The 12,346-nt window shown below is 33.9% G+C and overlaps 1 protein-coding gene across 1 annotated transcript in view; it reads right to left on the minus strand.

Moving 5' to 3' along the window:
* Positions 1 to 12,346, minus strand: part of CaBP1 (Protein disulfide-isomerase A6 homolog CaBP1) — a 386,104-nt gene that overhangs the window by 82,057 nt on the left and 291,701 nt on the right. The window lies entirely within an intron of this gene.

A 12,346-nucleotide genomic window follows, 5' to 3' on the forward strand; every position in this document is an offset into this window, starting at 1 on the left:
AATCCAAAAATAAGAAAGAGATAGAAAGCGAGAATGAAGACTATAGTAAAAGAAAACTGAAAAGAGAAATGAGAATAATAATTAACAGAAGGGAGGGAATGAAGGGGATGATGAGCGAAAAAAAATAAATAATACTTAAATATAATTATGAGCAAAAGGAATAGAAAAAGAGAAAGGAGTAGAATATTAATAAACAGAAGAAGCAAGAAAAGAAACGGGGAGAATGATGATGAACAGAAAATGTTATGTTTTATTTAACGACGCTCGCAACTGCAGAGGTTATATCAGCGTCGCCGGATGTGCCGGAATTTTGTCCCGCAGGAGTTCTTTTACATGCCAGTAAATCTACTGACATGAGCCTGTCGCATTTAAGCACACTTAAATGCCATCGACCTGGCCCGGGATCGAACCCGCAACCTTGGGCATATGAACAGAAAAACAGCAGATGAAAATGAGTGTAATGAAGAACAGAAAAAACAAGGGAAGAGAAAGGAATGGTACGATAGTGAACAGAAGATGCAGCAGAAGAAAATGGAGTGACATAATGATGAATAAAACAAGCAACAGAAGAAAAAGAATATAATATTGAATAAAATAAATAACTGAAGAAGTAGCAGAAGAAGAAAATGGAAAATAATAATGAACAGAACTGAAAAGAAAAGGTGGAATAGAAACAAACACAGGACAAAAAAGAAAAAATTACTATAAACAGAAGACAAATGTAAAATATAACAGAGGAAGAAATATAGAAAAAATTACGACACAAGAAAGAGGAGAAAAATAGTAGAATAAAAATAAACACAAAAAGGAAAAGAGGATTAAAACAGAAAAATGAGGAAAAATCATAATGGACAGAACAGGAGAAAAAGTAGAATAAAAGATACAGAAGAAAAAATCAAGAATTATAATAAACAAACAGGAGAAAAAGAAAGAATAAATATAAACAAAAGAAGAAAAAATGAAAAATTATAAAGAACAGAAGAAAAAGTTGGAATAAAAATGATCAGAAGAAAAAGAGTAAAAATTACAATGAATAGAAGAAACAGGAGAAATATGTAGAGTAGAAATAAACAGAAGGAAAACTATAATCAACGGAGGACAGAAGAAAAAAGATAGAATAAAATTTACCAGTAATGCGGAAGATTCATAATGAACAGTAGAAACAGGAAAAGGTGAAATAAAATAAACAGAAGTATAAGAAAGAAGAAAGTATAATGAACAACAAAAACAGGAGAAAAATTTAGAATAGAATTAAACAGAAGAAGCGAAATTATAATGAACAGAAGAAAAAGCAGTATACAAATAAATATAAAAGAAAAGGAGGAACTATTACAATGAACAGAAGAAACAGGAGAAAAGAGTAGAGTAAAAATAAACAGAAGAATAAAATGTGAAAAATGTAATGAACAGAAGAAACAGACGAAAAAGATTGTAATAAAAATAAAGACAAGGAAAAATAGAGGGAAATTAATAATGAAGAGAAGAAACAGAAGAAAAAAGTAGAATAAAAATAAACAGAAAAAAGAGAAAAAATTATAATGACCAGAAGAAACGAAAGAATAAATAGAATAACAATAAGTAGAAAAAGAAAATAAAGAAAAGCGTAATGAACAGAAAAAACAGGACCAAATAGTAGAATAAAACTAAAAAGAAGAGAAAGAGGAATAATCATAATGAACAGCGGATACAGTAGTAAAAGGGTGAATCAAAATAAACAGAAGAAAAATCATAATGAACAGAAGAAACAGAAGAAGATAGAATAAAAATAAACAGAAGAATGAAAAGAGGTGAAACAATGATGTACAGCAGATACAGGTGGAAATGTAAAATAAAAACAAACAGAAGAAAAAGGGGAAAAATAATTAACAGAAGAAACAGGAGATTAAAGATAGAATTAACAAACAGAAGAAGGAAAAGGCAAAAATTGTAATGAGCAGAAGAAACAGGAGAAAAAAGTAGAATAAAACATTCAAACCAACACAACTGTAGTTTCATTCCGAAACTGGGCAACGTATATCCTACGCACAAATACAGAAATAAAATATGGAGCTTCGTTATTGCCTAAGTTTCGTTTACGAAACACTGCGCATGTGCAGTAAATAAGAGCCCCTGTATATATGCCACTTGCAGACAGTCGTGCGAAATTGTTGCCTACATACAGGTAGACTCCCATCAAGACTCGCTAAAAATTTTTATTTCGTATCTGTACACTCGAGTGCTTTTAATGGTTTAAAAACGGTATAAACAAAGGCTAGCGTAGCCTAACTACCACACTGTTTTCGAATAACGAATAATGAATATTTTATATGAAGTGACCAAAAATACAACGTAAATTATATTCCAGCGTCGGTTCCAAAATAAAAGAGTATATCGAGATTGATCAGGAAAAGAGGGCCATTTATGAACCATGTATCCCCTACCTTAGTGCCAAATGTAACATCCCTCTCTTCAATTGATCAGTGACAGGTTTATTTTTTGGTGCTCGGAGTTCTTTACCAAAATTTATATATAATTTTTTAAACAATTATCAATATCATCTTTTGAAATTCAAAAAATCATCTCGCAAATTCTTAAAGATTACCTGTAGATTATACAATTTCATTTATACCAGTCAGAAGGCCTTAATTAGGGATATGCTAATTTTAAATACAATCTTTTATTTATAAGTATAATTTTATAGTCATCTTCTAAGATTTTATTTTATAATTAATAATCAAATTAGTAATAATAATTAATAATAAATTAATAATTAAATACATTAAATACCTTACTCTATGCCGATGATCAAGTCATAATTTCCAATTCAGAGGATAATTTACAAAGAGGATTGTATACATTAAATAAAATATTAAAAGATTTTGGGATGGAAATTTCAGCACAAAAATCAAAAGTAATGGCATTTTTAGGACAAGACCCAGTCAGAAGTAAGATAATACACAATAACCAATGCCTCGAACAAGTACAAAATTTCAATTATCTGGGTTGTGAAAGATCTTATCAAAATGAAAAAGATGTGAACAAGAAAATTACCAAATTTACACAAATTCTAGGAATAATAAACAATACATTAAAAGCTAAATTAGTACAAAAATCTACAAGAATAAAAATATATAATACACTAGCATTACCCACCCTTTTATACGGAAGCGAGATTTGGTCATTAAAGAAAAAAGACGTGAACAGAATCAAAGCAACGGAAATGAAATTTTTCAGGAGGACAGCAGGATATACTCTTTTAGACCGAAAAAGTAATGAAGAAATTTTAGAACAATTAGAAGTAGAGTCAGTAGAAGAAAAAATCAGCAGATACAAATTCAATTGGCTGATCATGTAAGAAGAATGGAAAATTCAAGAATCCCAAAAATTATGATGCAATATAAACCTAGAGGACATCGTCGACCAGGAAGACCTTTTAGAAGACTGCTAGATGGGGCCGAAACAGGTCTACAGAGGCCTAATTCGTGAAGGATGATGATGATGATGATGATGAATTAATAATCAATGGTGCTTAATTATTACATTTTATTTTTATAACACTATTCATATTCAACTGATTACATTTGTTTGCTATTAATTTCCGGATCCTCGTGATCATCCTTAATATTAAGGCCGGACGAGTTATTTCTCTCTCTCTCTCTCTCTCTTAATACTAAGTAAAGGCTGGTTCACAATAAACCGGGAACGAAAACGGTAACGGGAACGAGAACGGAACTATTGTTAAAATAAATGTATTTAAATGTGACCGTTCACAATACGTAAATGTGAATGCTCACATTTAAATACATTTATTTTAACAATATTTCTGTTCTCGCTCTCGTTGTCGTTTCCGTTCCCGGTTTATTGTGAACCAGCCTTAACTCTTAAAACAGAAATAATATCTGCCACTCATACATTGGGAAGGGGCTGTGGTAGGTAGCATTTGAAGAGTCCACTGCAAAAATGATGGATGTCATTTGGAATACATTTTGCAGGAGAAGCAATTGAAAGTTTGAAATGCTTAGCGCTCAAAGCTTAACTGTGATTTTCCGATCATTACTGGACAATGACTATCAGTGTTAATGCCGTATAACTCTCTATGTACATTCTATATGTCTTAAGCTATGCATTGACAGTCTTGGTTCATTTTCGACAAGAAAGTGACATCCATCATTCTTGCAGTGGACTCTTCATATGTTTATGCCGCCCGACCACCAATGCACTCAAGTGTACAGCAGCGACAAATAACCGGACCGACGGAATAAGTCCCCGAAATGAGCCACTGCGCATGCCACGCCCGCATTCACAAGATAGCGAGTAATCTATTGAAATTGTTGTAGTTTCGACTGCTGACGTAGCCCATTTCGAAAGCCATTAGAAAATAAGCTGGTAAAATTCATGTTCTGGGAATAATAAGTTAATTAAGTGGTAGTAGTAATTAAGTAGGAAAACAGTAACCAGCTGCGTGGCTGTTGTTCAGCTGCAAGGTGGTTTCGGGTCCAAGGAATATGCACCGACGCCCTGGAGTGAACAAAGCTCTGAAATCAGCTACAAGGGTCGGTCCGGTTTTTTTGCCAATACTGTAACGGAGTATACCTGAACAAGCGCAGATTTTTATTTAGTTGCAATCAAAAAATTTTAAAATATGCAGAAAGAGAATTAAAATAAAAAAGAATTCGAAGAAGGGAAGAAAATTAATGACATAACGAAAAAGGAGTGGAACGTGCGAGTAATGTTAAATGGAAAAATAACTTTTAAAAAGGAGAAATAGTAATAAGCGTTACAAGAGCGGTATGTTGAAGTTTTCATGTTCGAGGAAAAGTTTGAAAAAGCGAAACGTAGTTGAGCTTTTTTAATTTCCGAGAATTGAAAGAAAACATACCGCTCGTGTATCGTACATTATTTTGTACGAAGATCGTTTATTACATACCTGAAAGAGGAATTTCTAATTAGTTGCAATGAAATCTCCATCTTGGTTTCTGTTCAATGACGGCAAATTTGCAAAACAAAAATATCTATCTTCAACATTGTTGCTTTAAAATGTTTTGTGTGTTTACTATACTCCAGCAGGCCGTGACATACGTGTGTCTTCCCCCCCCCTCCAGTCTATGGAATCTTGTTGATTTTTTCACGGCTTCCTTAATGTCACTTGCTTCACGAATGCAGTAACTTTAGTGGAGTTGTAGAAGTTACTTAATTTTTGCAAATATTTAAAAACAATAATTAACAGTGCAATTTAGGTGAAATTGCAGTGGTAAGTTTCCAATTTATAATTATTGCTATGTTAAACGTCTCTAAAAATAATATGTTAAAAGCCTAAAGCAGTAAAATGAATGTCGCGCTTAAGCGGTAAGAAGAGGGAAATTGTTATGTGTGTTACGTTGGGAATACTGAATGTGGTATTTCACACTTACCGCGTATTGGTTTTGTGCGGAAAGCAAGCAAATACGCACGATCTCGCACAAAACATAATGGACTAGAAAGAGAGTACAAAGAAGCAGAAAAAGTCTCCTTGGAAAATAATTTGCTATGCTTTTGCTGTTCTCCGTACTTGTTCGCTCGTGTATGCTAATGAATATTACAACCGATTACATCCGCATAAAACAAGCAGTTCTGCCTGAGACTTGATTTAAGGCACAATAAAGATTTACTACTTTATTGTGATGAAAAACCGTGAGTGCCAGTTCTCTCTGTACAACAATGAAGAAGTTTCCCGATGGGTTTTCCCATGAACTCATCTTTAACCACAATTAGTAATTGTGCACACAAAATTGAAGAAATCTGATCGTTACGTCACCTGTATAGGTACTCTCAACTACGTAAAAAAAGGAAAAAAAAATCAAATCTCGTACCTGCAGCGCACTGGGGCTTCGCAATACGCAAACTGCGCGCATCACCTCGTGCGAGATCTTGGAAGAGCGCAGTCAGCGCTGACAACGGACAGGAGGGCAGAGTACGGAGTCAATGAAGTCGGTTCCTTATCAGATAAAGACGAAACTATTTATCTCTACGCAGCTACGAAATGCAATCTGTGTGGAGCTCAGAGCATCACCTTCGTCTAATGGCAAGGTCAAGGAAACATGGTGCAGCTGCCCCTTTTTCCCCCCATATGCACCTCCATGACGCGTCACCTGAAAGGTGAACTGTATTTGCTCAAAGCGTGTAAACATTTCTTTAACGTCCTGGAAGACTGCACGTGTATGTATGTATGTATGTATGTATGTATGTACTGTCCGTTACTCAGGAGAAGACGAGCGGAAAGAATGTGACCTTCTTGACTAACGCTGCTGATTATTATAAACATCGCTCAGATAAGCATCCCAGTAGCCAGGTTATTACTGTGCAGGAAACATGAGTAACAATGCGTATGGAAATTAAAGCTAAGTTGAACAGAAGGAGACCTAATGTTTCCGCTTACTGCAGTACAAATATTGCACGTGTTATCGTACGTTATCTGTTCACATCCCTTCCTCCTCAGTCCGCTCTCGTCTTCTCCTGAGTCACCGACAGTATGTATGTATGTATGTATGTATGTATGTATGTATGTATGTATGTATGCATGCATGCATGCATGCATGTATGTATGTAATTCAGGTATGACTATCATTACTATTATTATTATTATTATTATTATTATTATTACATACTTATTTTATTGGTGTTGTGAAGATGAAAAGAATTGTCATTATATTATATTAATAATTATGTATTGTCTTGTATTGTCGTATTGCATTGCTTTGAATTGTATTGTATTGTATTGTATTGATTATGTTATATTCATAGCATTGTAGTAATTTTCTATCATACAGGTTGAGTGGAAGAGAAGGCCGAATGGCCTTAATTCTGCCAGTTAAAATAAACCATTATTATTATTATTATTATTATTATTATTATTATTATTATTATTATTATGTAGGCCTATGTATGTAAACGTAAATCTAATCGACATGAATATCGTACTCGAAGACAAAAGTCTACTTTCCCATTAATTGAGCCTAAATGTCATACAAGTGCAGCTCTTAAACATGGTGCTAGTTTCGGCCCAAGACTTAATAATAAAATTACAAACCATTTTCCAAATTTTAAATATTTTAAAATTAAAGATTTTAAAAAAGAAATTTATAAAAATTATTCATGATGTATAATATTAACAATGTACTTTTTTTACCTTTTATTTCTGTCGACTATATTCATGCTCTTATTGAATATCACTGGCTTCTCTCTGATTGTCAATTTATATTAGATGTGTATTTTTCTCTCTTTTTATCTTCCTTCTTTTTTTCTTTTTCTTTTTTTTTTTTTTTTTTTTTTTTTTGCTCCTGTGTGTTATTTATTGGTTTGAATTAAGTTACTTACTGTATTTAGTAAACTGTCCTTTGTAAATTTTATGTTATATTATTGACTAAGACCACACCGTACACGAGCCTGGCTCTTACGGTAGTGGCTAGAAACATTTTTGTTTTATAAATGTAATTTGTATACTCACTAGCTAGCTAGTTAAATAAATAAATAAATAAATAAATAAATAATACAATGTACGTGTGTAGTCAACGTAAGTGTTACAGACGAACATGTGGTTGTGCATGTATGCATATGTGTGTAGCCTACGTGAGTGAGTGAGTGAGTGAGTGAGTGAGTGAGTGAGTGAGTGAGTGAGTGAGTGAGTGAGTGAGTGAGTGAGTGAGTGAGTGAGTGAGTCAAATTTCTGCACCTAAACAAATGTAACATTGAAAAATTCCTTTTCAGAACGAAAACTTTTATTCCGATCAGATTTCTGCACTTTTAAAGGACAAAACTAAAATTCTTTCAATCATTCATTATCTCTTAAACTGACTCAGGATATTGGGAATTGAATCAATGGATTTCCCAAAACACGCTACGAAATGTTTCATATAAAACAATTTTTATCTCGAGAAAGAAGCAAAAACGAGTAAACATCTATGCAAATTTTTTGTTTGAAATATCTCAAAGAATAACCCCCTGAAATTAATGACATTACTTCTGTTCACCCTGTATAAAGAACCTCCTCCCTTGTTATCAACCAATGAAATGATAATTTCATTTTTCCTCCGTCAACTCGTAAAGCAGTCTGCAATCTTGGGTAGCGTTTCGAGGAACACGGATGCCACTAACCGTCCAAGGTCAGCTATTACAGCATATTGCAATTACCAGTAAAGACGAGCTTTCAGAAGGCACAAAGTCCAAATAAATCCAGACGCAGACTAAGGGGAGAGGATGGTATTTTTTAAAACTGTTTTCCTATTTAGTGTAAAATATTAATTTTTTGTATGTAGAGAGCTCACAGCTGTAACAACTTACTTACTTACTTACTTGCTTTTAAGGAACCCGGAGGTTCATTCCCGCCCTCACATAAGACCGCTATTGGTCCCTATCCTGAGCAAAATTAATCCATTCTCTATCATCATATCCAACCTCCCTCAAATCCATTTTAATATTATCTTCCCATCTACGTCTCGGCCTCCCAAAAGGTCTTTTTCCCTCCGGCCTCCCAACTAACACTCGATATACATTTCTGGATTCGCCATACGTGCTACATGCCCTGCCCATCTCAAACGTCTGGATTTAATGTTCCTAATTATGTCAGGTGAAGAATACAATGCGTGCAGTTCTGTGTTGTGTAACTTTCTCCATTTTCCTGTAACTTCATCCCACTTAGCCCCAAATATTTTCCTAACAATCTTATTCTCAAACACCCGTAGTCTCTGTTCCTCTCTCAAAGTGAGAGTCCAAGTTTCACAACCATACAGAACAACCGGTAATATAACTGTTTTATAAATTCTAACTTTCAGATTTTTCGACAGCAGACTGGATGATAAAAGTTTCTCAACCGAATAATAACAGGCATTTCCCATATTTATTCTGTGTTTAATTTCCTCCCGAGTATCATTTATATTTGTTACTGTTGCTGCAAGATATTTGAACTTCTCCACCTCTTCAAAAGATAAATTTTAAATTTTTTATATTTCCATTTCGTACAATATTCTCGTCACGAGACATAATCTTATACTTTGTCTTTTCGGGATTTACTTCCAAACCTATCTCTTTACTTGCTATACTTTGTCTTTTCGGGATTTACTTCCAAACCTATCTCTTTACTTGCTTCCAGTAAAATTCCCGTGTTTTCCCCTATCGTTTGTGGATTTTCTCCTAACTTATTTACATCATCCGCATAGACAAGCAGCTGATGTAACCCGTTCAATTCCAAACCCTCTCTGTTATCCTGGACTTTCCTAATGGAATACTCTAGAGCAAAGTTAAAAAGTAAAGGTGATAGTGCACCTCCTTGCTTTAGCAGCTGTAACAACTCAACCAAATATAAATATTTTGAAAAAAAAAAATTATTTGGGGGCCCAAATTTGAAAAGAAAAAATACCCAATGCAGAATTGTACTAAAACTGATATATCTAAACCGCCTTTAAAGATAGATTCAAACAGTTTTTTGCAATGTATTTGCAAAAGCATGTTCTACAAACTGTCTGCAACAGAATTTTGATATTAGCCCCTACGTTTGTAAAATAAACAATTAAAATTGAAAAACACTTTTCTCATTTCCTTTCTTGCAAACAAACGGACGTATTTTTTAAATGAAATCAATTAACAAAATTCTGTTACAGAGAAAAGATTCCTAATAGTCTAAAGAATGTGTGTTCTAAATTTCACGCATGTATCTTTAATAGTTCAGAAATTACGAGTATATCCATTTTTGTCTGGCAATGTAGCAAAAAAATGAAGTTACTGGAAACCGATTTAAAAATCCATAGCGCAGGAAGTTTAAAAATGGCGACTCAACATCCGATAAGGGTACAAATATCCACAAAATGTTATGCTATGCATTCCACACATATCAAAGAGTATTTTAAAGAAAAAAAAATTTTTTTTTTTTGAAAATTTAATTTACCAGAAACAACAATAAAAGTGGGCGAGTGATTTAAAAATCCATAGCGCAGGAAGTTTAAAAATGACTTCTCAACATCTGATAAAGGCACAAATACCCACAAAATGTTATGCAATGCATTTCACACATATCAAAGAGTATTTTAAAAACAAAATTTTTTTTAAATTTAATTTACCAGAAACAACAATAAAAGTGGGCGAGTGATTTAAAAATCCATACCGCAGGAAGTTTAAAAATGATTTCTCAACATCTGATAAAGGCACAAATACCCACAAAATGTTACGCAATGCATTTCACACATATCAAAGAGTATTTTAAAGAAAAAAAAAATTAATTCAATTTACCAGAAACAACAATAAAAGTGGGCGAGTGATTTAAAAATCCATAACGCAGGAAGTTTAAAAATGGCGACTCAACATCTGATAAAGGCACAAATACCCACAAAATGTTATGCAATGCATTTCACACATATCAAAGAGTATTTTAAAGAAAAAAAATTTTTTTTAATTCAATTTACCAGAAACAACAATAAAAGTGGGCGAGTGATTTAAAAATCCATAACCCAGGAAGTTTAAAAATGACTTCTGAATATCTGATAAGGGCACAAATACCCACAAAATGTTATGCAATGCATTTCACACATATCAAAGAGTATTTTAAAGAAAAACAATTTTTTAATTTAATTTACCAGAAACAACAATAAAAGTGGGCGAGTGATTTAAAAATCCATAACGCAGGAAGTTTAAAAATGGCGACTCAACATCCGATAAGGGCACAAATACCCACAAAATGTTATGCTATGCATTCCACACATCACAGGATATTTTAAAGAATTTTTTTTTTTAATTTACTCATTTTTCAACAGATAATCATACATAAGGCCAAATTCAAGCCCTATATGACACGCCTGATACATGGCCTATTGGAAGACGATCCTGATCGCAGGTTAGAATTTAGTGAACTACTTTGAGTGAAATTAATGAAAGAGATCCTGATTTGCACTTCTGACAATATCGAATGAGGTTAAGGACATCCTGACTGCATTCGAAGATTGGAGTAATGAAGCTACATTTTTGGACATCACTACGGAGCCCCTGTGATAAGGAGTGTATCTCCAGGCCCCCAAGTCCGTATATTTATGAGAAAAATAAAACTCCACTTCTCTGTTTCAGCTAGAAACATGTAGCCAATAATAATAATTTATATACTAGTAATACGGCCTAAAAAGGTTTAATCACAGTCTAGCATATAGATTTCAAAAAAGCATATGACTCGGTTAAGAGAGAAGTTTTATATGATATTCTTATTGAATTTGGTATTCCCAAGAAACTAGTTCGATTAATTAAAATGTGTCTCAGTGAAACGTACAGCAGAGTTCGTATAGGTCAGTTTCTGTCCGATGCGTTTCCAAATTCACTGCGGGCTAAAGCAAGGAGATGCACTATCACCTTTACTTTTTAACTTTGCTCTAGAATATGCCATTAGGAAGGTCCAGGATAACAGAGAGGGTTTGGAATTGAACGGTTTACATCAGCTGCTTGTCTATGCGGATGACGTGAATATATTAGGAGAAAATCCACAAACGATTAGAGAAAATACGGGAGTTTTACTTGAAGCAAGTAAAGCGATAGGTTTGGAAGTAAATCCCGAAAAGACAAAGTATATGATTGTGTCTCGTGACGAGAATATTGTACGAAATGGAAATATAAAAATTGGAAATTTATCCTTTGAAGAGGTGGAAAAATAGAAATACCTGGGAGCAAGAGTAACAAATATAAATGATACTCGGGAGAAAATTAAACACAGAATAAATGTGGGAAATGCCTGTTATTATTCGGTTGAGAATCTTTTATCACCCAGTCCGTTGTCAAAAATTTGAAAGTTAGAATTTATAAAACAGTTATATTACCGGTTGTTTTATATGGTTGTAAAACTTGGACTCTCACTTTGAGAGAGGAACATAGGTTAAGGGTGTTTGAGAATAAGGTGCTTAGGAAAATATTTGCGGCTAAGAGGGATGAAGTTACAGGAGAATGGAGAAAGTTACACAACACAGAACTGCACGCATTGTATTCTTCAGCTGACATCATTACGAACATTAAATCTCGACGTTTGAGATGGCAGGGCATGTAGCACGTATGGGCGAATTCAGAAATGCATATAGAGTGTTAGTTGGGAGGCCGGAGGGAAAAATACCTTTGGGGAGGCCGAGACGTAGATGGGAAATAATATTAAAATGGATTTGAGGGAAGTGGGATATGATGGTAGAGACTGGATTAATCTTGCTCAGGATAGGGACCAATGGCGGGCTTTGTGAGGGCGGCAATGAACCTTCGGATTCCTTAAAAGCCAGTAAGTAAGTAAGTATATACAGTCACGAATCTTGAGCTTATGAGGTCACTAGGAGCAATAGACTGTGCAGGTACTATTTCCCATTGTCTGTAATGAGACAAT

Source organism: Periplaneta americana, chromosome 1, assembly GCF_040183065.1.
Source record: "Periplaneta americana isolate PAMFEO1 chromosome 1, P.americana_PAMFEO1_priV1, whole genome shotgun sequence".
NCBI classification, from domain to species: domain Eukaryota; kingdom Metazoa; phylum Arthropoda; class Insecta; order Blattodea; family Blattidae; genus Periplaneta; species Periplaneta americana.